This window comes from Nicotiana attenuata, chromosome 6, assembly GCF_001879085.1.
Source record: "Nicotiana attenuata strain UT chromosome 6, NIATTr2, whole genome shotgun sequence".
Taxonomy (NCBI): Eukaryota; Viridiplantae; Streptophyta; class Magnoliopsida; order Solanales; family Solanaceae; genus Nicotiana; species Nicotiana attenuata.
This window is the reverse complement of record NC_031994.1, coordinates 22,301,899-22,325,992: the sequence shown is the minus strand read 5'-3', so window position 1 is coordinate 22,325,992 and position 24,094 is coordinate 22,301,899. Positions and strand designations below refer to the sequence as shown.

The 24,094-nt window shown below is 38.1% G+C and overlaps 1 long non-coding RNA gene across 1 annotated transcript; it reads right to left on the bottom strand.

Annotated features, from left to right (window-relative positions):
- On the bottom strand, positions 363-3,145 carry LOC109228203. The gene is made up of 3 exons (XR_002068336.1): positions 3,070-3,145; positions 524-725; positions 363-421 (listed from the first exon to the last, which is right to left on the bottom strand). It is a non-coding gene; the product is annotated as an uncharacterized LOC109228203 (long non-coding RNA).

Below are 24,094 nucleotides of genomic sequence, written 5' to 3'. Positions count from 1 at the left end.
TCCACTTCACTTGCTACAAGGTTCAAATCAATTTCCATTAAATCTAGAAAAGTTGGTTTTTGTTTGGTTGAATTTTCTTTACTCTTAGTTTAACGTTACACTCCAACAAAACAAAAAAATAGTGAAAAAGCATATTAAAGGTTGAGAGGAGAGAATCAAGCAGATTAATGATGTCCATTTAACGGAAAAAATAAATCATATTACACATATAATCACAATCAAGAAAGATGTTGCTTTCAAAATGATTCACTACTATATATCAGACATACATGACAAAAAATATTTAAAATATTATAGTTTATAATTTTTACAGGTTTACCTGCTCATTCATCAATGTAGCAATACTTTGGGATCCTCATGTGTGGCCTCGTTTGCTTGGCCCTATTGTTTGTATTTGCTTGGGTACGTCTCTATCATTGAACTATTAAAATGACATTTTATAAATTTTAAATAAAATGTGAGCATAATTAAAATGAAAAGGCTATGAAAATGAGCAGACTAGGAGAATTTTCAAGGTTGATACCTTATCTTTATCAGAAAGCCAATAAGAGACAAGACCACTCCATTAATCCCTCGGTATACGATTTGGTCTATTTTTTAGCAAAGTCTTTAGTTTTATATTTTCGCGTATACTCATCTTTTAAATCGCATTTGTAATCTTTTCATTTCTTTCCTAGTGACTTTAAGATCCACGCTTCTCCACGTTTTGGGATAGAGAACTTCTTCTGGAAAAAATAAAAGCCAACATTTAGAAAATGACATCATGTATAAAAGATTGACCATGTTCACAAAATAATAATAATCATGATAACTACTTTATACCCTCACAAAATTCACAAATTTCTTCTTCTCCTCGTTGTCAAATTTTTTCCAAATATCTACATAGAGAGGTGTTAGTTCTTGAATTCTGGCAATAATTTCATGAAAGCTAGCAAGTTTTCGGCCTTTTTTTTCAATAGCTTGGTTACGATTATCAAACGGCACATCAATTATCTTTCCCGACGGAGGTTTCCAAATATCTTTTAGTAAAGTAGGCCCGCGAACCTTTTTTGATTCTAAATTACCTAGAATGGAAAAGATTTGAATCATATGATATAATTAGAAACAAGGGCTGCAGTCAACTGAATCAGCTGAAAACTGAAAACTGAAAATTTCATTTGCACTTCATTAAGGGCCTCAGACATTTGTGCCAATGCTATAGTAAAACTAGCATCTTACAGTCTGCATTTTTTGGACATAGCCTTAGGTTGAGATTTGCAGTTTTCTTTTGCACTTCATTATGAAAACTAGCTACTGTGAAATATTCCTGTAGAATGTCATCCTGCAGTTTAAGCAAAATATTGTTTAGGATAATACATAACCTGTAGTGACTCTCGTATCTCTTTTTTGTTGGGGTGCATCTTTGAGGTCCTATAGTTTTCAATTAATTTGACACCAAATTTTGTGATTCCAAGACATTGGTCTGAATGCATCACATATTGCTATATTTCTTTGTTCTTATCTCCAAAAGATGTGCTCTCATATTTTGGCATCGTGTTAACATATCAGTCCTAGGTTGTCTACAAGGAATCCAACTGGATCACTGCACTACTTTGGGCAGTCTTGCTGGTATGTTTAAGAAGGTATCCCTACCTTATTCTTGTATACAAAATAACTTTACCAACAATATACTTTTAGTTTAGATGATGATTGTCCTTCAAGGTAGCCCGATTTACTTGATGGATAAGCATACATTCCATACAAGGACATAAAAAAATTTCCCCAACTTGTTTTTCAGTGGTTTAAAAAATCATCTACTCCGTCCAAGTATTTTTTAATAACTCTGTCACAATACATCCATCTTTTATTTCTAGGAATATTCATGACATTCAAGATATTCTTTTCTTTTCTGCAATTATTATAAGAGCAAAAAATACATTAGTAAGAAATTCTTAGTGCATTAAGAAACGAGGAAGAAACGAACAAGATAAAGATAGTTGAGGTTGATTCTATCATAAATAACTAAATGTAAATATCAAATGCATATAACGCCTTTAAATTTATTTAAGCATAACAAATTAGAATGAGTTATTCATTCAAACAAAGGATTAAACTGCAAAATCCACATCCATATTACCATCAAGGATAGAACTCACAGAGAAAACAAACTGATTTTGGTAACGAGAATCTAATAACTAAAACTACAGGGAAAAAATAGCTTGGTGTTTGGGAAGTATATTGGAACAAGCAAGAAGAGAGCAAGCATGGACTCTTAAAAGATTCATTGGGACAGATAAGCATAGTAGATGCCTTTGCATTATAAGGATTTATAAAAATAAAATTTCGATGCTCTTGCTACACATGTAGTTCGGTTAAATAAGAGTTTTCTTCAAGATTATCACTTCTAATTCAAAAAGTGAGACACTTCACGCTGCTAACTTAGGTTCGACATTTTGGACATGAAACAGAATTCTAGTTTTTAATTCAAAAATAACGACAGAACCTATGAGCATGATACGTGAGACATAAGAAAACAGAATTAAATTAGCATCGGCATTACTGACTTACGGTAGGTGAACTTAACAGAAACAAACTTATCAATCAAGCCGCCAGAGTTTAATATTTAAACGAATATATTTAAAATTGATCATTTCTTTTCTTAACAAGTAGCATATCTTAAAAAACATTCTCCTAGCATATCAACCATTAAGTACTTTTATGATTTAAAATGCAAAAGGCAAAACTAGAACTAACAGTATTAAGTAACACGAAGAGATCTCGAAAGCTAACGAATTAAATTGTTCATGTCCACTTAAATCCATAATTCAAATAGAATTACTTTACGCTTAAATTAACATAATTTTCTTTAAGTATAGTCTGCTATGAATAACTTATAGTAGTCAAAAGCAAACATATAATAATAGGGAAAAATAAAAGAATCAATTCAATCAATTGCCCACCAATTTAACAACATCCAAAGATCACAAATTACAATAGCTAACACACAAAAAAATATCTATAGAAATCACAAACTGTCGTAGTTGTACATCACAAATCACAAATCGGCTTACGCTCAAGTGTTTGGGGTACCTGGTAAGCAGAATACTTTGACGATGAAGATAAGAAAGTGAAGGAGAAAAACAATATCAGTAACAATCTCGAAACCTACATAAAAAGATAAGACTGAGAGTTAAACAACCCTGATGCCTCAATAACTTTTTAAAGCAACATTAAAGAAAATTAGATATTTAACTGGTTTCCTCCTTGTATGCTTAAATCTTTACCTTAAAAAAAAGATATGCTCAAATTGATTATCTACAAGACTTTCCTTCAAATGGTAAAGCTAAAATCAAAATATTATTTTAGTAGAATGCAATATTTTTCTATTGGAACATTGCAAAATTTAAAGGTAGGATCACTGCATATACAAAAATATAAGAAATCTCTTATAGCCGGATTTAGCAATATATCTCATAGAAGTTTCTAGCTTGTAATTAACTAAATCTAAAAGTTCAAGAAATTGCAATCCTAGTTTCTCAGCACAAAAATGCTAAGAGCTATATAAGAAGCACATCAGATGTGCTAAAGTTTAGGTTAAACTTTAAAGTGAATAAGCATATGAAAACTTCGCACATCAAACAGACAACATGGACTATCAAGAACGAAAAAAATTCCCTAATACATGTCCCTAATCCATATCAAGCACTCACTCGGATGATTTCAACAAATCGAAAAGAAACCAAACTATATATGTGAAAAGACAACTATTTTAATTGAGTTTAAATAAACTTTTGAACTCAATTCAACAGAACGTGAACATCATACATAATAGTTTTTTTATTAATCTAATAAGAAATAACAATCCTAAGACTAACTTAATAATACAAGAGTGAAAATATTTGCCTGATCAATTTAAATCAAGAAGTAAACAACATACGCAACGCAAAAGTTTTTATATCATTATGATGCTGGAGTTTTATAATTTAAATCTACCGCGAGCTCACATCAATTTTCTTAAATAGTTAATTAGGTAATCTCAAGGGCAAAATACTCACCTAACCAAATACTAAGAAAATAGTCTTCTCCAAAAATATAACTACATTAAGAAATTACCTCAAATACTCGATAAATCATCTTCTTAATACATAAATCCATTGCACACAAGTTTAAGAAATATCATCAGAAATTATCCAAGAAACACTTCTGAAAACTTGAATTACATCAACTTTATTATTTGAACCAAAGAAGAAGGAATACCAAAGAAGATGCGCAAATAGTACTAGTTTTATCGCAGTCAATATAGGTTGGTGTCCCTTAGGTTTATAAAATCTAAAAAACTCACATGATTTTTTATATTAAAACACACGTAATTTTTTGTTTTTAATTTTAGGTTTGCTAAAATAAATAGCGTGTTCATATTCAACCTCTTCCTCCTGATACAATAACAAAAGCTCTGGCAGATGAATACTTTTCTAAAATATATATTACAGAAAAAAGAAGAAAAAAACTTATTCTACTGCACCAACTTTTCTATAAAATCTCAACAAATAGAGATCTAGAATATAGAAATAGTGAAGTTGGATCACTAAATTCATAATGCAATATAGAAACCTATGCTATAAAATCAATTATGTTGCAACGATCAGTAAGTGGTATGATTTGATTATTGGAAAAACATTTTCATAGATTCTTGAAGCTAGAAAGTTATATATACCAACAATACAAAATTAGAAAAGATACTAAAAAGTTCTCATTCAAGAATTAGATCTGCGGCAATAAAAATCCAACAACCAGCAATTACAAATTTTCATCAACCAAATTAGAAGTTTCAGGGCGACGGTCTAGGAACTGAGTGTAATGGTTATCCGAGGTGCGAGGAGTAGCCGGCCGATTTCTGTTTTGTTAAATTTATTGAATTATTTTGTTAGAGAACGTAATTGCTATCGCTCAAAGGTGCGGTCATGTAGTTATTGAGATGGGAGATAAAAATTATTGAAAATCATCAACAAAGTAACCAAAAAAACAAAAACGAAGCCATCATATTCGTTGGCTTTTGGAATCTGATGATATTCAAATTTTGTTTTTGTACCATCCACAGACTCTAATATAGTCAATCCACATGATAATAAGACTTAAAGACAAATAAAGATACTTACCAACAAGTTTGATGGTGGCCGGCAATTTGGTTGCCCATGGGGATTTGGATAGCCTGCTGTAATAATATTTTTTCTTTAATCCTAATTTCTGTGTTTGAGAGGGCTCTCGGTATGAGAGGGTTTGAGAGGGTATATTAACGTTTGCGCGGGAGAGGATTTAGAGGAAAAATTAGAAATTGGAGGGAATACCAAAAGTAAATATTTACTGATTAATATCCATTGGCCGCTAATATTCGCCTTCCGTGAATAGATTAACGGCAATTAATTTATTGCCGCTAAATAATTGCCGCTAAAGCCCATTTTTGTTGTAGTGAGCTGCTATCTGCAAATTGCTATGGAATATCTGTACTAGGAAGGAGAAGCTATAGATACACTAGGTACACACTTACTATATCAAGGGCCATACAGTCTGGAGTACAAAACGAAAGAGTGCTTCCTGGGCAATCCAAAAGATATTTCAGGCTAAGGAGTACTTTGCTAAGGCAGGATTGAATAAAGAAGATGTACAGAGGATGGTGAAGTGTCCAATTAAGCAAATACACAGATCCTTACGAGGAGAATTTCAAAAAGTGCCATGGAGGAAGTTAGTGTGCAATAACCAAGGGCAGCCCAAGTGGATATTCATTTTGAGATTGGCAATTCAACAGAAGCTAGCAACCAAAGAGACACTGGCAAGATGGGGTGTAATTACATATCAAACATGCTCCCTGTGCAACAAGGAAAATGAGACAGTTCAACATATGTTCTTCAAGTGTGAGATAACAGGGAAGATCTGGAATGGTTTATTGAGATGGCAAGGAATACAAATGTTGGCCCAAGTTCAGATGAAGTTTTGAAGATTGACAAAATGAACTCAGTCATGGACCAGGTCCATCATGTGAGATAAAGTGTTAATATACTTATACTTGTGAAAGGCATGTGGAGAAGATAAGTATCAAGGATCAGCAATAATATCTTCTGAGTTGATTGAAAAGGTTGCATAGGATAAGGAGATGAAGTCTCCTTGTGTGAAGAGAACTAAATCCGGATCAAGAATAAGGATTGGAGTTTGAATTGTTCTAGGACTCGAATTTGATAAATGATCAGCAATTGAGTCTCAATCAAACGCTGATTACTAACTCTATAAATAATAGTGATCGTTCACTTTTACAGGGTAGCACATATGCAGAAGTTAAACTAAATTGAGAGAAAAAGAGCTAGGCGATTTTGCAAGCAATTTATGTGTGATTCAAGTGTGCATTCTTGAAGCTACATGAACCAGAGTGAAGAATCAATTCCATTGTGTCTTTCTTTATTTCTAGTTCAATTGTAGTAGGTGTTTTCATATTGTACCTTTCAGCTTTCATTGATGCAATTGTATTAGGTACTTTTAGTATTCAAGTTAGAGTTAACTTGAAAGTGTCGCAACAGTTGAGGCTGTGTGCCACACTGGGATTAGAATTTAATCCTTAGGTTTACAAGAGTTTGGTAAATGCAGTTTTGGCCCAGTGATTTTAGTGGAAGTTTGGGAAAATCCTACTGAGTAGTAGGTCGTGGTTTTTGAGCCAGGTGTTTTTCACGTAAAAATCTCTGTGTTCTTTATTTTAATGTACTCTTACTTCCACAAACAGTAATAGTTAGTATACCTAGAAGAAATAGGTTCTTCTAGAGCGAAAATTAGGTACCACACAAATCACCCCCTCCCCCCCTCTCTTGTGTGGTATTGACGTGTAGAACATCAATTGGTATCAGAGCAGGTTATCCTTCAAGAGGCTAACACCTTAGGAGAAGATCAACAATGAGTGCACCACCTGGGAACTGGGAAGGGCAATCCACTGCCAGGCCTTCACTTTTCAATGGTCAATACTATTCTTGGTGGAAGAACAGAATGAGAGATCACATTATAGGGGAAGATTATGAACTTTGGGACATAGTCACTGATGGTCCCCTAGCAACCACAAAGAAGAATGCTGAAGGAATTGATGTGCCAAAGACAAGGGCTGATTGCACTGCTGAGGACCTGAGGAAGTGGGAGAAAAATGTTAAGGCCAAGAAGTGGCTTGTATGTGGACTAGGACCAGACGAGTACAGTAGGATCCAAAGCTGTACAACGGCTAAGGAAATATGGGACACTCTGCAAGTGGCTCATGAAGGAACACCTCAAGTGAAAAGATCAAGAGGAACACTTCTATATTCTCAATATGAGAATTTTACTATGAAGGAAGGAGAAACTATCCAGGAGATGTATACTAGATTCACCACTTTGACAAATGAACTTGAATCTCTTGGAAGGATTATCCTTGAAGAAGACAAGGTTGAGAAGATTCTGACAAGGGTTCTGCCAGTCACATGGGAAAGCAAAACCACTGCCATTCAAGAATCCAAGAATATTGCTACCCTTAGAGTGGATGAACTGATTGGAAACTTAACTGCCTATGAAATGAGGAGACAAACTATGAAGATGGATACCCCCAAAAAGGAGAGAAGCTTAGCTATCAGAATTGCTGAAGGTGCATATTTGGAAGATGATGAAGTGGCTATGATCACTAGGGATTTCAAGAAGTACCTGATGAGAGGAAAGGGTTCTTCAAGAGGTATAAACTTCAATAAAACAAGAGCTCCGGAGAAATAGACCAATGAGGGATGCTACAAGTGTGGTAAGACTGATCATATGATCAAAAACTACCCTCAATGGGAAATTGAGTGGAAGAAAGAAAGAGCTGAATGAAGGAACAAGAAGAAGGAACAGGTTCAACCAAAAAGAAACAAAGGTTCAACCAAGGCTATGGTTGCTGCTTGGGGAGAAACTTCAAATGAAGACTCAGAAGATGAAGCTGAGGAGGAGCAAGCACTAATGGCCATCGGAGAATCAGATGATGAACAAGAGGTAAGTATTCTTCATCTCAAAGACAAGATTAAATTCTTGTCTAAAGAAAGGCTGGCTGAGCTATTAATAGACTTCATTGATGAGTCTAAGATAATTAATAATGAGAAGGAAGTTCTATCTAGGGAATGTGTGATTCTAAAAGCAAAATGTAAAAGTCTAGAGTCTAGGGCAAATGAGAGTGATAACAAAAATGCTGAGTTGAAGAACCAGGTTCTTGAACTTGACAACAGTGTCCTAGAACTTAGGTCTGAAAACCTAAAACTAAAATTAGGAACAGGAAAGAAGAAAGCTGATCACACATATCTCACTCTAGAAGAAAATTTGGGAAAAAAGAAGATGAATTATACAAGAAATATGAATTCATTAAAGTCTTAAAAGAAGATCTAGGAAAGGTAAAACATGAACTAGACAGAACTTGCAAGTGGAACAAGGCTTCTGATGCTCTCTCCTGGCTGCAAGAGCATCATAGCAGTAACAAAAGAGGACTTGGCTATGGGACTCAAGCTCCAAAATAGGATACCAAAAGCAAGTACCTCACTCTTCCTGAAAATAAAATCTGCACACACTGTGGTAAGACTGGCCATTACAAATATGAATGTAATGCAAAAGAAAAGGCCAGTCAAAGGAACAAAGTTTTTGTTAAAGAAAAGAATAAGTTGCCTGGATGGGCAAGAAGGAATTTAATTCATCCTTTTGCTTATAGAAAGGGACCCAAACTAGTTTGGGTTCCTAAGACTAACCCCTGATTTCCTTTTGTAGGTCCAAGTGAAAGGGAGGAGCCAAATATGGTATATGGATAGTGGCTGCTCAAAACATATGACTGGGAACAAGGACCAGTTCCTTTCACTTGAGGACTTAAAAGGAGGTAATATCTTCTTTGATAATGGAAATAAAGGTGAGATCATTGGGGTTGGAAAGGTAGGCAAAACAGATTCTCATTCCATAGAGAATGTCTACCTGATAGATGGCTTGAAATATAGCCTAATAAGTGTGTCACAATTGTGTGACAGAGGTAACCTTGTGGCTTTTACCTCCACCAAATGCTTTGTGATTAACCTTACCACTGACAAGATTGTTTTGCAGGGAAAAAGAGTTAACAATATTTACATTGTAGATTTGTCCACTCTTTCAGAAAATGAACTCACTTGTTTAAGTGTGTTGGTTAATGATCCCCTCCTGTGGCACAAAAGACTTGGTCATGCCAGTCTAAATCAGCTAAACAAATTAGTCTCCAAGGACTTGGTTATAGGGTTACCTAATATCAAGTTCAAGGAAGACAAAGTTTGTGAGGCATGTGCAAGGGGGAAGCAGGTAAGGTCATCCTTCAAATCCAAGAAAATGGTAAGTTCGTCCAAGACGTTGGAACTGGTTCATATGGATCTATGTGGTCCAATGAGAACCATGAGCAGAGGTGGAAAGAAGTATGTAATGGTGCTAGTTGATGACTATTCTAGATTCACCTGGGTTTTATTTCTAACTTCCAAAGATGAAGCATTTGACATGTTTTCTGCATTTGTTAGGAAAACTCAGAAACAATTAGGAAATCAACTTGCATCCATTAGGTCTGATCATGGAACTGAGTTTGAAAACTTTAAGTTTGCTGAGTTCTGTGATGAAAATGGCATAGATCACAACTTCTCTGCACCTAGGACTCCACAACAAAATGGAGTAGTTGAAAGGAAAAATAGAACTCTTGAGGATATGGCTAGAACAATGTTACTATCTAGCAAATTGCCTCACAGCTTCTGGGCAGAGGCTGTAAACACTGCATGTTACATCATAAATAGATGCATGACCAGACCTCTAGTAGAGAAGACTCCCTATGAGTTACTTAAAGGGAGAAAACCAAATATATCCCATCTTAGGGCATTTGGTTGCAAGTGCTATGTGCACAATAATGGAAAAGACTCCCTAGGAAAGTTTGATCCCAGAAGTGATGAGGGAGTATTCTTGGGATATTCTTCACATAGCAAAGCTTATAAAGTTTTTAATAAAAGAACTCTGTGTGTAGAAGAAAGTGTGCATGTAGTATTTGATGAAACTAACATTCTTTCTGAGAGACAGAAACATGAAGATGAAGCCATTGGACTGGTCAAAGACTTGGCTGAAGCATCAGCTCAAGTCAAAGTGACACCTACAGAAGGAACAAGTGATGGACCAGGTTCTTCCTTACAGGGCAACCTGACAGGGGGAAGAAATCAAAGAGGATTTGAAATAAACTCCTTGAAGGAACCTGTTCATGAACCTGTTCCTCAGCAAATGGCTGAAACATCCAGCAGAAGCCAGTTGGTTGTGAAACCTCACAAGTATCAAAGTTCTCATCCCATTGAGAACATTCTCACTGATCCAACATCTGGAGTTAAAACCAGATCACAATTAAAGAATCTGTGTGCTTTTGATGCTTTCTTATCTATCATTGAACCTAAAAATATTGTTGAGGCTTTGCAGGATGCAGATTGGGTGAATGCAATGCAGGATGAGCTAAACCAGTTTGAAAGAAGTCAGGTTTGGCACCTAGTTCCAAGACCCAAGGGCAGATTAGTCTTTGGTACTAAATGGGTCTTTAGGAACAAACTTGATGAAGATGGAACTGTTACAAGGAACAAGGCAAGGTTGGTAGTCCAAGGTTACAGCCAAGAGGAAGGAATAGACTATGATGAGACCTTTGCTCCAGTTGCAAGACTAGAGGCAATCGGACTTCTCATAGCCTTTGCAGCACATATGGAATTCACTCTTCATCAAATGGATGTCAAAAGTTCCTTCCTGAATGGCTACTTAAAATAAGAAGTGTTTGTGAAACAACCCCCAGGGTTTGAAAGCGTAGAATGTCCTGAGAATGTGTACAAGCTGGACAACGCTCTCTATGGACTCAAACAGGCAGCAAGAGCACGGTATGAAAGACTGTCAAAATTTCTATCGGAGCATGGGTACAAGAGAGTTAAAATAGATAGTACCTTATTCTTAAGGGAAAAAGGTAAGGACCTTCTTGTTGTGCAAATATTTTGATGACATAATCTTTGGGGCCACCACTGACAAGCTGAGCAAGGATTTTGCAAAACTAATGGGAAGTGAATTTGAAATGAGCATGATGGGTGAGCTTAACTTCTTCTTAGGGTTGCAGATCAAACAAAGTCAAACTGGAACCATGATTCATCAGCAGAAGTATACAAGAGAACTAATCAAAAAGTTTAAAATGGAGGATTCTAAAGAAATAGACACACCTATTGCAACTGCCACTAAATTAGATATTGATGAACCTGGTTATTCAGTTGATCAGAAGTTGCATAGGGGTATGATTGGTTCACTCTTGTATCTTACTGCTAGTAGACTTGACATTGTTTTCAGTGTAGGGCTGTGTGCTCGTTTTCAGGCAAATCCAAAAGAGTCTCACTTGACTGCTGTCAAGAGGATATTGAGATATCTGAAAGGCACTACAGAATTATGTCTTTGGTACCCTAAAGGTAGTAATTTCAATCTAGTAGGATATGCTGATGCTGACTATGCAGGTTTCCTAGTGGATAGAAAAAGCACCTCAGGTATGGCACACTTCCTTGGTTCATGTCTTGTATCATGGGCTACCAAGAAGCAAAATTCAGTAGCCCTATCTACTGCTGAAGCTGAGTATGTAGCTGCAGCTTCTTGTTGTGCTCAATTACTATGGATTAAACAACAATTGGTAGATTTTGGAATTGAAGTGGGATTAATACCAATATTTTGTGATAACACTAGTACAATAAGTATGACAAAGAACCTTGTTCATCATAAAAGGACCAAGCACATAGATGTTAGACACCACTTCTTGAGAGATAATTATAAGAAAGGATTAATCTCAATAGAATTCTGTGCTACTGATAAACAAATAGCTGACATCTTTACCAAAGCACTGGGGAAAACTTTGGAAGGAACAGGTTGGAATTACGGATGATTAAGATCACCTAAAAAGGAACCAGTTCAGAATGCAATGAAAAAAAATTATTGATGAAAAAAAAAATTTGGTTAGAAGTTCTGACTTTATGTAAATATCCAGACTAATTCTTACTTAGTCTCATACTCTAATCAGTATACTCCTATGATGTGTGTTTATATTAATTCATTGATCTCTTACAAAGTTTTTTTCTATTCTGATATCTGAGGCATAATCAAGAGAAGTTCTACTTGAAGAACCTGGTTCATCAGTATATGCTCATGACAAAAGGTCAGGTATGTTTCTATACTTTGCACAATTAGAAAGATCAATATTCCGATCATGAGCAGAAGTCCTAGTCTAACAAAACTCCTAAAAATATAACCGTTGAGCATTGAACCAGTTCCATTCTCCTAGAATTCTAAAGAAAACGGGACTATTTCCTAAAAACTAGCGTCGTCTATTTATCACTAAAAGACCGGAGTCCTAAAGGGATTAGACTCCTGATTGACCACTGCAAAAAGGCTTCTGTTACTGCACCTAATCAGATTCTACTTTAAATACACTCCACATACTCCCATTTTAGTCCATAACTGTCATTAAGCCCTAAACCTCAAATCGTCATCCTTCTCTCTAAAATATCCAAAATCCCCAAAATTCTCCAGAAATTCTTCACCATGACTAATCCTCAAGAAAATCCAGGAACTCCCCCACCAGTATCTTCTAACACATCCTCATCTGCACCTCCTAGCGACAATCCTAAACCCAGATTTCACCGGCAGAAAATGTTGGCAAGAAAGACTGTGGCTACTGGTGCTCTGAGAACGGCTTTAACTGAAAAATTGAGAGCCAGCCAAAAAAATGAGAGCTCGGAAAAGGAATCTAACTTGAGTTCTGAGTCTAAAGCGTTTGTCTCAGCAAGCGATGGAGAAGAACTTGGGTCTTCTGACACTGACAAGAATCAAGAAACCCCTGGTGAGGTCAATACCTGCTTTGTATTTTTTGATGTAGTAGAGAGGGTGGATAATAGGTTTGTGTTGGTGGGTTCTGTGAGAGATGTAAAGGAGGGTGAGTTGAGTAGAAGGAAAAAGAAAAAGAAAGACAAAATTCTTGCGATTTGTGGAAGGGTAGAGGAGAGTGTCAACAAGTCAAGGGGAAGTGAATCTGGGGAGGCTGCTGAAGGTCTTGTTCACCTGAGTGAACAACAAGATGAACCTGGTTCATCTGTTGAAGAAACCCTGGCTGACATCCTGAAGAAGGTTGGGGCGAGCTACGATCCAAAGAAGCGCAAGGCTTCTTCCCAAAAGACTCCAACTGCTTCTAAGCCAAGAAAGAAAAGCAAGGTGTCATCTCCTAAGTCTACTGTCCCTTCAGTACCAAAGGTGAGGGCTACTAGAAGCAGGGTAAAGCAAAGTGAGGCTGAGTTGCAGAAAGCCTTAGAGGCAAGCAAGAAAAAGAAGAAGGAAAAGGGAAAAGCTAAAGTTGTGGAAAGTTTTGTGGCTGTAGAAGAAGAGGAGGAGGAGATGGAACTGGTCCATCAGGAGAGAGGTACAACTGAGGAGGTTCCCACTCCTACACCAAAAAGATCCAAGACTTCTACAAAGAAGTCTTCAGAACCTGTATCTGCTGAACCCTCACTAGCTAAAAGAACCAGGTCTACAGTCAAAGGGAAACAAGTGAAAGTTCCTGAAGAAGAAGAAGAAGAATGGAGTGGAGAGGAAGAAGAAGAGGAATTTGAAAAAGAATAGGACAGATTTGTCCTTTTTGGCAGGAGAAAGATCTTGAAAGGAAGAATTCTGAAAGACCTGGAGGAGGCAGACATAAAAACATTGGTTGATGCCCTGGATGCACAGGGGTGGAAGGACATGGTTCTTCAATTGGATGGCAGGCTGGCACGAAAAGAGCTGATCGAGTTTATGGCAAATGCCACTGTGGTGAATGGGGTAGTCACCAGCTTGGTGAGGGGAGTAGAGGTGCAGTTTGATGCACCTAAATTAGGCAGAATTCTAGACATACCCTGTGAGGGCTATGATGACTATACTAGGAAAAGGTGAACTTGTCTAGATTCTCTTCCTTCCGCTCTCCAAATCACCAGAAATTTCTGTGATACAAAGTCTGCTGAAGAAGTGCCTGAGGCAAGGTTTGTGCAAAAGAGTGAGATGAAGCCTGAGCACAAGGTGCTATTTGAGTTTGTGAACAAATGTTTGCTGCCCAGACAGGAGAGAAGGCATACTGCAAATTATATGGACTTGGTCCTTCTGGAGTGTCTTGTGAGAGAAAAGCAGATTAACTGGCCTACTTTCATTGTCAAGTTGCTGGATAGAGTCATCAATGGATCCAAGGACCATGCCACTCCTTATGGGTTTATACTGACAATTATCTTGGAAAAGTTGAATGTTCCATTGAAAAAGTGGGAGATGGCCTCCAGCAAAGAGCATTTTGGTATCAAAACTCTGCAGGCCTGTGACTATCTGCTAAGTGTAACCCCAGTTGAATCTGGTTCATCTCTGAAGACTCCTGTGAATAGCAAAGTTAGGGCATTGGTTCAAGAGTGTGGAACAAAAGATGCAGAAATTGCTAGGCTCCAGGCTCGCATTGCTGAACTAGAAAGTGAGAGAAATGGCCTCAAAGCTGAGCTAGCAAAGGAAAAGGAAAAGAGTGAAGGGATGCTCCAAACAATGCTCAACCTTCTTAAATCCCAACCCTCCAGTTCCTCCAAGCCCTAGGCTTTCCAGATTCTCTCTTTGAACCAGTTTAGAAACCCCCTCAGTGACCCAGATTCGGGACTTTTCTCTGTTTTTGCTCATGGTTGGATGTTTGTTTTTCTTTCTTTTGTGGTCTGTTTTGTAGAAACACCTCCTAATCAATGACAATGTGCTTTGTTTTCTCTTGTTCTATGAATCTTCTGATCTTAATAGTTAATTTTTTTTTTTGAAGTTGATTATTGATTAACTGAATCATGTTTTCACTTGCAGTTGCCCCAGTGGCCATGAGTAATAATTAACATCTGGGATTCATATAATATGAAACTTTTCGATGATGCCAAAAGGGGGAAGAGATATTGTGCTTTACTTTGTATTCTGAAATAAAGTGATATTTATAACCTGGTTAAACTTGGTCCTTAATGATAAGTTAAATTAAAGTGTGATAATTAAGCTGAGTTCCACAGGTTCTCTAATTAATAAAAGCACAGAGTTTGTCATCATCAAAAAGGGGGAATTTTTTGGCCCAAGTTCAGATGAAGTTTTGAAGATTGACAAAATGAACTCAGTCATGGACCAGGTCCATCATGTGAGATACAGTGTTAATATACTTATACATGTGAGAGGCATGTGGAGAAGATAAGTATCAAGGATCAGCAACAATATCTTCTGAGTTGATCGAAAAGGTTGCATAGGATAAGGAGATGAAGTCTCCTTGTGTGAAGAGAACTAAATCCGGATCAAGAATAAGGATTGGAGTTTGAATTGTTCTAGGACTCGAATTTGATAAAGGGACAGCAATTGAGTCTCAATCAAACTCTGATTACTAACTCTATGAATAATAATGATTGTTCTCCTTTACAGGGTAGCACATACGCAGAAGTTAAACCAAATTGAGAGCAAAAGAGCTAGGCGATTTTGCAAGCAATTTATGTGTGATTCAAGTGTGCATTCTTGAAGCTACATGAAACAGAGTGAAGAACCAATTCCATTGTGTCTTTCTTTATTTCTAGTTCAATTGTAGTAGGTGTTTTCATATTGTACCTTTCAGCTTTCATAAAAGCAATTATATTAGGTACTTTGAGTATTCAAGTTAGAGTTAACTTGAAAGTGTCGCAGCAGCTGAGGCTGTGTGCCACACTGGGATTAGAGTTTAATCCTTAGGTTTACAAGAGTTTTGTAAATGCAATTTTGGCTCAGTGATTTTAGTGGAAGTTTGGGAAAATCCTACTGAGTAGTAGGTCGTGGTTTTTTCACCTTTTGAGCCAGGTGTTTTCCACGTAAAAATCTTTGTGTTCTTTATTTTATGCACTCTTAATTCCGCAAACAGTAATAGTTAGTATACCTAGAAGAACCAGGTTCTTCTAGAGCGAAAATTAGGTACCACACAAATCAACCCCCCCCCCCCTCTTGTGTGGTATTGACGTGTAGAACATCAACAAAGAACACTGTATGCATGGCAGGAAGAGATTACATGGCTGACAAAGGTGACCAAAGGAAAGAGTGCAAGGGCAGCAATATACAGAATGACACTAGCAGCTGCTGTTTATCATTGTTGGCAAGAGAGGAACTTTGTGATTTTCCAGAAGAAGAGAAGGACAGACACTACTTTACTTCATCTTATTATTCAGGAAGTGCACATAAGGGCAGCTAAATTCCCTTATCTAGATAGAGCAATGGCTACATTGAACTGGTATCCGAAAGTTAGCTAGAATAGAACACAGTAGTGGAAGCAAAAGAAGTAATAGAAGCAGTAGCGCTAGGTATCACTAAACTGGGGCTTCATGTCCAGTTGGTGAAACTCTAGAGGCAATTTTATAATAGATTAGATGAGTTGTAAATATTGCTACTTGGTAATAAAATACCTAATTACCAAAAAAATGCTTAATAAATAAAATAAAATATTATTTATAAACTGAAATACTTAAAATAATAACTTTGTATTATAAAAATACAAAAACGCTATTTTGACACAAATAATATAAAATGAAGAGCCTTTATATATGAATATAGGCCATTATTGTAAAATTAGATAAATAGCTTAAAAATGCTAATGTAATTATATGAAATAAAATAAAATATTTGAAACATGCATTATAGGTGCGAAATAATAACTTTAAGTAGATAAGTCATCAAAAAATAATTTAAAGGGATAATTACTAAATATTCATATAATTTAAATGCAAGAAAATTGATTTAAAGCTCTAAAAATTATGAAAATTATGGAAAATGCTTGTATAGTTTGTAAACTAACTAATGATGCAAAAAATGCTATTTCGAGTGTGTGTGTGTGTGTGTGTGTGTGTGTATATATATATAAGGGCAAAATTGGATATCAACAGCAGCCCCTCTTTACCCGGGAATAATGAAAGAGCTCTCGGATAAAGAAATAATGACCAATTTTGGCTGAATTGAGTGAGGGAAGATGTAATTTTGAAAATTTGGGGCCAGAACCCTGGTTCCTGAGTTGCCTACATATCCCTGGTGTTACAGGAATCAGGCCGTGTATAGTTCTGGATCCAACGGTGAACGAAACCGATGGAGTTATTGTAGGAATGGTCATACATTTTGGAAAATATTCTTTTGGGAAGGATAGTATCAGATGAATTTATGCAAAGTCATGAATGTGAATTTGAGACGTTATGGATGTATCACAGCGCAAATATCTGAACGGTCATAGAGTAAAAGGTGGGAATTTACTGGTGGTCTGCTACTTTTGAAACAATTGCAGGATATGAATGTTGTGAACGGAAACCGGAGCGAAGATTGCTCCCGCTTGAAGAACGGTTACTTCCTAGATTACCTGCAAAACTTAAAACACGATGCATGCAATATATATATATATATATATATATATATGGGTTATTGCGAAAAATTTAAACATGATGCAAGTTCCCTTTGGACCATGAAGGTTGTCTTTGGACGCTGAGGATGATGTCCTTAGACCATGATGTCCTGGACCATGAAGTGTATGATATGATATTCGCAGGCCATGAAATGGTGTCCTCGGGCCATGAAGATGGTGCCTCTAGACTATGACGCCTTTGAATAATGATGTGCAATTCTGAGAGATCTTCAAGCCATGGAATGGTGTCTCCCGGCTATAAGGATGATGCCTTCAGACTACGATGCCTTCGGATAATGTGGGGATGTTTTAGACTATGAAATGCGAAGATATGATGCTTGGTCATATGCGAGGGCGAGACAAGACAAGGCTTAGTTTTGCGTGAGATAAGGGCAGTGCTTAGCCCTGGGTGAATAAAGAGATAGTTCTAGGTCTTAGGTAGTGTAGTGGAGATAGTATTTAGTCTTATGCAAAGAAAAGGCAGTGCTTAGCCTTATGTCAAAAGGGAAGACAATTCTTAGTCTTGTGCAGGTAAAGTCAGTGCTTAGCCTTATGCAAGAAGAGGAGACAATGCTTAGTCTCATGCAATTAGGGGAGATAGTGCTTAGTCTCATGGAAGTATGGAGAGGCAGTTCTTAGCCTTATGCAGTCAGGGAGACAATGCTTAGTCTCATGCAAATAAGGGAGACAGTGCTTAGTCTCATGGAATTAGGAAAAGGCAGTGCTTAGCCTTATGCAATCAGGGAGGCAGCGCTTAGCCTCATGCAAGAAGAGGAGAACATGCTTAGTCTCATGCTAAAAGGGAGGCAATGCTTAGCCTCATGCAAAGAGGGGAGACAATGCTTAGTCTCATGTAAGGAAAGAGAGAGAGAGAGAGAGAGAGAGAGAGAGAGAGAGAGTGCTTAGTCTCATGCAAGGAAAGGCAATGCTTAGCCTTATGCAAGAAAAGCGATGAGTGACGGTGAGAAAGTGAAGTATTTCTTAGCTGAAGGTGTTTGCGTTCTGTAACTTGTTGTCATGAAGGTAGTGACTTGATGTTTTTGCAAATATTGTTGTCTTATCGTGCCTGCATTCAAAGGAAAATCGTGAATTTTGTGGGGAAGGTCGGTTCGTGCTCTTGACTCCTTGCTTTGCCTTTACTCTTGTCTTGAGATTCTATTTGAGTCACCTTGGGTAACATCTGGCTATCATAGAAACAATGTTTTCGAAAAATATGTATGAATTTGATAAATAATTTGCAAAAATATAGTTCTTTGAAATGTATTGCAGTGATATCAAATAATTTAGATGAACCAATGACTGTGACATATTTTAGAGACATTACGACCACCTTGCTTTAGAATTTTGAGGGTCCTCCTCAAAATTTTGCCCCAGTTTAAATGCAAATTTCTGACTTTTCAGTGTATGACGAAATTGGCTGGACTTGCTTCAGAATTTCAGAATTATGACCATGGCAAAATGAAGATTCTATTGAGATGTGACCGAACCCACAGGTTTGCCTACATATCCCCTCTTAAAGGGGAATCGGGTCAGGCGTAGTTCAATTACATCAAGTGAAGAAATGTAAAGAATCCTAAACATAGTATCTCTTGACTGCATCTGAGTTGATAGGTTTTGGCCGAATATCTCCGTCCATATTTGCAAGTATGAGTGCTCCTCCAGTTAGTACTCGATGAACTATGTAAGACCTTGCCAGTTGGGTGAAAACTTCCCTTTGGCTTCATCCTGATGTGGGAAGATTCACTTTAGCACTAACTTCCCTGGAGTGAATTGTCTAGGCTTGACCTTTTTGTTGAAAGCTCTGGACATTCTGTTCTGGTAAAGTTGATCGTGACATACCGCATTCATTCTTTTTCCGTCAATAAGAGCTAGTTTTTCATAACGACTTTGTATCCATTCTGCATCACTAAGTTCGGCCTCTTGTATGACTCTCAAAGAAGGAATTTCTACTTCGGCGGGAATGACGACTTCAGTACCATAGACCAGCAAATAAGGAGTTTCCCCGGTTGATGTGCGAACTGTGGTACGATATCTAAGCAAAGAGAATGGTAGCTTCTCGTTCCGTTGTTTGTTATTAAGCTTGTGAGACACTGCGGATGTGCTCAAACCAGTCATATCATCGTAAGACCATGCAAAGATGTCCTCATACTCCTTCACGAACCGGATGTACTTTTCCTTCCCTGATAGTGATAGGTGAATGCTTATACGTGTTTTCTTGACTTTCTCGGGATCCCCTAAGTTAACAGTCTCGGTCTCGTCCAAATTAGACTTAGGCTTGTTTTCAAAATTTTCCACTTCTCTGACAATCTCCTCAGGTATTACATCGTCTTCCAGATCCTCTGAATCACTATCCTTATGTTGTGTTGTCTCATTACATGTCACAGTAGTAGGTTCATCGGGATAACTAATAATAACACTGTAGAGAAAAACGTAAAGGATAATAATAAATACTAAAAATAGCAATTCATTAAAAAAAACCTTGAAAACATCAAAACAAGTACGGCTCGATGACTCGAGCAATTATTTCAAAATAGAATACGTTCAAAACAAAATATTGAAAAATGTCTTAGATGCTCAAAATTGCTTTTAAAATAAATTGTGCTAATTGCCAGGTTACCCAGGAACTCAACGGGTCCGGGATGGTGCAGCAGTCCAATTCTTGAGACTAGTTCCTTTTTCCATGGTCTGAATAGTAAGGTCTTCCTCCTCCTCCTCAACTATCACACTGCAGTCCATGTATTCATCATCCCGAAATAGATTCCTTATGCCAACTAAAGCTTCATCTTCTTCAGAAACCCCTACCACGTCAGCTTGTTGAAATGTCTAGTGCAAATGTGGTACTGGTTGTTCCAGCGGATAATAAGGGCCACGCCATGGCGGCGACCGATTCTGGTATTCATGCCAAGTGTATTCATACCCAAGCCCAAAAGTCGTACCATGACGCTTTGGTTGCACTGGTTTGGTGACACCCTGGAGATTCTTTTCGAGACCCGTGCCAGGATCATACCCTATCCATAGCAATATTCTTTCTATCTTGTTACTACACCATTTGTCTTTCTCAATTGCACCGATGCGCTCGATGTGATGGTATGTTTCTCCACCCAACTTCCTTCTATTCTCGACGACGGGAATAGTCTGATTGGTACAAATAGGATTACTCCCATATCCATGGATGATCACTTCCTGATGATTCTATTCAAACTTTACAGCCTGATGTAGAGTATAAGCTACAGCCCCAGCGGCTTGTACCCAGGGTCGTCCCAATAGTAGGTTGTAGGTTGCAAATATATCCAACTCTTGAAACTCGATATCAAACCAGGTCGGGCCCTTCTGTAGGCCGAGGTTGATCTCTCCAATTGTGGCCCTTTAAGACCCATCAAATGCTTTCACAGTCATACTCCCTACTCATATCTCATGCAAACCTTTACCCAGCCTCTTTAGAGCAGTCAGCGGACATATGTTTAGACTTGAACCCCATCTATTAGGACCCTGGTGATGAATTTATCCTCGAATTGCACTGTGATATGCAGTGCCCTATTGTGACTCAGTCCTTCCGGTGGCAGCTCATCTTCATGGAAAGTAATCTTGTGGCTTTCCAACACTAGTCCTACCATATTGGCCATTCCTCCACTAGTGATGTTATTAGGGACATAGGCTTCATTCAATACCTTCATCAGGGCATTCCTGTGTGCCTCGGAGTTTTGCAATGGTGATAAAATGGATATTTGAGCAGGGGTTTTGTTCATATGATCAACCATAGAATATTCTCTCGCTTACACCTTTCTCCAAAGGTTGTCCGGTCCAGTCTCAATGACAAGCGGTTTAGAGGCAGCTTCTTTGCTTATTTCTCCCAAATGCTCGGGTGTATAAACCTACCGGTTCTAGTCATACCCTGTGTTGCACTTGTTTCTTCCATTTTTGCCTTTCCTTTCCTTCTTGCCTCCACAACATAATCCCATGGTATAGCATTAGACTTATAAGATGGCGTAGGTGCTACCATCACGGTGAAGGGTGTTGTTACCTCAACCTCAAACGGAGTTGGTGCGGCTACCTCAACTTCAATCGGCGCCTGAGTTTGCACTACAATGGGTGTGAGGGTGACTAGAGATATTTTAGGATCATCCCCCCCCCCCTTTGAATGAGTCCAATTGACCCTTTCTGATCCCACTCTTCATCGGTCTCTATCATATTTACTCCCTCACCTCTGTGCTCTGCGAGAGGATTGTTACGAACATTGGGTGCAGTCTCATTTGCCTGTATGACTTTAGTGTCAATTAATGTTTGGATCTTGTCCTTCAGAGTGCGACATTCATCAATGGTGTGACCCTTCATGCCCGAGTGATAGGCACATGTCTTGTTTGGGTTAATCCACTAGGAAGAGTTTTCTATAGCAACAGTGAGGATGGGAGTGACATAACCGGCAGCCTTCAGTCTCTCGTAAAGTTGTTCTATGGGTTCAGCAATTGGAGTATATTGTCTGGGTGGTCTGCGGTCGAAATTTGGTATTGCTTTTTAGTAATTTTGGCGGGCTGGTGGTGGTGAGTGGTAATATGCAGGCTGGGTGTTATAAGTATGGTAGGCGGTAGCGGGTTGCTGGTATCTGGGGTGAAGGCTGGTATGTGGGTGGAGGTGTTTGGTATGTGAGAGGAGACTTCGTACCTTGGGCTACCATTACTGCACCAACTTCTTTCTTCTTAAAGATACCTCCTGACTGCAAAGCTTTATTAGTGGCTTGGAGTGCTTCTAAATTTGTTACCATTCCTCTTTTAATTCCTTCTTCTATTCTTTCTCCCAGGTTGATGATGTTAGAGAACTTATGGTTTTCAATAAGCATCAACCTTTTATAGTATTGTGGGTCTAGAGCTCTGACAAAGAACTTATTCATGTGTTCTTTTTCAAGTGCCAGTCTTACCTTCGCAGCTTCAGACCTCCATCGAGTAGCATACTCGAGAAAGGTTTTTGTTGGTTTCTTCTTGAGATTTTGAATGTAGAAAATGTCTGGTGCGTTTTCTGTGTTGAACCTGAATCGGTCCATGAAATCTGACGCCATGCTCACCCAATTAACCCATTTCTTTGGGTTCTGACTTATGTACCAAGACAGGGCATCTCCAGTGAGGCTCCTTATGAACAGCTTCATGCGGACTCTTTCATCCTTGCCAACCCCTACAAGCTTGTCACAATACGTTCTCAAGTGCACCTTCGGGTCACTAGTCCCGTCGAACATTTCGAACTTATGAGGTTTGTAACACTCTGGCAGTTGAACATCTGGCTGAATACACAAATCATCATAATTCAAACCCTCAATGCCTTTGCCACCTTCGACGCTTTGAACTCCGCCAGTAAGCTTCTTGAGTTCTTCCACCATCTTCTTGATGAGCAGGTCCTTCTCGATGGGTTCGAGTATGTATAGGGTTTGTTGTGGAGTGTGGGGTAATGTTTCCACATATATGGAATTACTTTGGTGGACTCAGGGAATCTGGGTGTAATGGTGATCATTGGTTTAGTTTTGTGGATCAGGGGTAGGTTGCGGTGCATTCTGAGGAGTATGGTACGTGGTCATTTGTAGGTATTGGGTCAGATGGTAATGGTGTTGTTGAGGGGTAGGTATCGGTGGAGGGTTTTGGTTCTGAGGAGGTGTGGCGTATTGATGTGGTGTGGAAGGATTTTGCGGATTTTAGTTTTGTGTTTTTTGGGGAGGTGCCGGGTTTTGGGCGTTTGTGTTTTGTTGGTTGATATCAGGGACATTTAGGGTGAGGGGAAGGTTTGCCATGTTTCGGGCTTGCTCAAGCTCTCCTTATAGTATTTTCTATTCCAGGCGCAGGAACAAATCGTTCTGTGCTGGAGTACTTCGGCCATCTGAAGTTTTAACGTTTTCTGTATTGTCTCTCCTGTTACCACTTAAATCGTCCATCTTTCCTTTCCCTTTGCTTTTTCCTTTAGGATTACTTGGTGGAGGAGGAGGTAAAGGACCTCTGGATCTAGTATGATATGCGGACGATGCCAGTATGCGAACCAACCTTGGGGAATGGGAATAATCAAAAGAAAGAAAACAAAAGGTAACCAAGTCAGTAAGGGTTATTGAAAGAATGCTTGCAATATTAAACATAAATTTGCATCCTAATTTGGGGGACATCATTGTGCCAGAGGTTGGCCTAGCGACACATAGACTTGGAGAAAATTGATGCCAATAATTGCGTCATTCCATTAATGTGAAAATGAATCAAATCTTTACTAAAAAGACAATAATAGGAGAGTTACTAATGGCATATGCCTTATTACAATCGAAATCTAGACTAAACTAGAAAGCAGTAAAACAACATTCCCCTAATCTATCCTATCTCAGAAGGACTTTCCCCGTGCTTGGCTCTTTTGACTCTATCGATTAGATTCCCCAAGTCCCGCATATCCAGCAATAGATAAGCCTTTTCTAGGAGCGCTCTTTCATTTCCATCCATGTTTTGACAGCCTGCTACCCTCTTTCTCATTTTCCCTTCAAGTTCCATCAACCTTTGCTCCAGATATTCTAATCTCTCTGTTGATTTAGTGGAAATTTCCCTCCATTCGTTGATTGCTTCCATATTCAATTTTGTTGCTCTAGATGCCTAGCTTCAGATTCAAAGATCCTCTTGCGTAACCTCCTGT